This window comes from Etheostoma cragini, chromosome 16 (genome assembly GCF_013103735.1).
Source record: "Etheostoma cragini isolate CJK2018 chromosome 16, CSU_Ecrag_1.0, whole genome shotgun sequence".
In the NCBI taxonomy this organism is placed as follows: Eukaryota; Metazoa; Chordata; class Actinopteri; order Perciformes; family Percidae; genus Etheostoma; species Etheostoma cragini.
The window spans coordinates 24,788,018-24,789,490 of record NC_048422.1 but is presented as its reverse complement, the minus strand read 5'-3'; the positions used below and the strand labels follow the sequence as shown (position 1 = coordinate 24,789,490).

Below are 1,473 nucleotides of genomic sequence, written 5' to 3'. Positions count from 1 at the left end.
AGTACATCATTACCACGTAACGTAGAGGGGGTCTCTGGGGCTGATAACATAGCAGAGTTGTGGAGGCAACATTACTTCGACCTATTTAATTGTGTTAAAAGTGAACCATATGAAGTTGGCCATGTCGGCTATATTGAAAAAGTTGGAATTACTGCCAATGAGATCAATCAAGCTTTTACACAACTAGCTGATAATAAAGCTAGTGGATCTGATCATATTACTGCAGAGCACCTGAAGTGGGCCAGCCCGAGGGTTGCAGTTCTTCTTGCCATCTGTTTTACTGGTTTTATGTGTCATGGGGTGTTACCAGACTCTCTGTTGTCCATTACTTTGGTGCCTGTCATTAAGGTGGGGAGTGTGGATAATTATAGACCTATTGCTCTAGCTAGTGTATAGTCAAAAGTCTTGGAAATAATTTTATTAGATAGGCTGTGTGTTTATTTGTATAGTTCCGATAACCAGTTTGGTTTCAAAGCCAAGCATGGTACTGGTCTATGGTCCTGGTCTATGGTCCTGGTCTATGGTCCTGGTCTATGGTACTGATCTATGTATCTATGCACTTAAGGAAAGGGTGGGAACCTACAGAAGACAAAAATCCTCTGTTTTTATTGGTTTTATTGATGCCTCCAAGGCTTTTGACCGAGTTAACCACCACAAGCTGTTTTTAAAATTGAGCCAAAGAGGAGTGCCGAATGGTATAATCAGGATCCTGGTCTGGGTATCCAATCAGAGCATACAGATCAAATGGGGGGAGGTGTTCTCCACTCCGTTTGGGGTTTGTAATGGCGTCCGTCAGGGGGTGATATTATCACCGGCCCTCTTTAATATTTACATGGATGACCTGTCTGACCAGCTTAGACAATGTAAGACAGGATGCATGATGGGTTACATACTAGTGAGTCATCTCATGTATGCAGATGACTTGGCTGTTGTCTCTCCTAGCAGTGCAGGGTTTCAGGAGCTGTTGAATATATGTTCCAATTATGGGGTTGAATATGACGTGAAATATAATGGCAAAAAGAGTCTGGTTATGATCTGTAGAGTGAAAGAGGATAAGGACCTAATTTTTCCATCTTTCCATCTGGCGGGGCATGTGCTTACTGTTGGATGCAAAATTAAGTATTTGGTTCACATCATAACAGATCAAATGTCAGATGATGAGGACATGTATAGGCAGCGTCGCATGTTATATATGCAGGCTAACAGGCTAACAGGCTAACATGCTAACAGGTTAAAATGCTTGCCAGGAAGTTTTCCTGGTGTTCTGTTACTGTCAAGATAAACCTCTTTAGAGCATATTGTACTGCGTTTTAAACCGCCCCCTTGTGGGTCAAGTTTAAAAAGGCAAGCTACAATAAGCTGCAGGTCTCTTATAATGACTGTTTGCGCATTCTACTCAGGAAACCCGGGAGGTGTAATGCAGGTGGTGTAGTGAAGGTGGTGTAGTGCAGGTGGTGTAGTGCAGGTGGTGTA

General features: G+C 42.7%; 1 long non-coding RNA gene across 1 annotated transcript in view; it reads right to left on the bottom strand.

The window, feature by feature from the left end:
* LOC117958998 overlaps positions 1-1,473 on the bottom strand; it is a 4,836-nt gene that overhangs the window by 2,250 nt on the left and 1,113 nt on the right. The window lies entirely within an intron of this gene.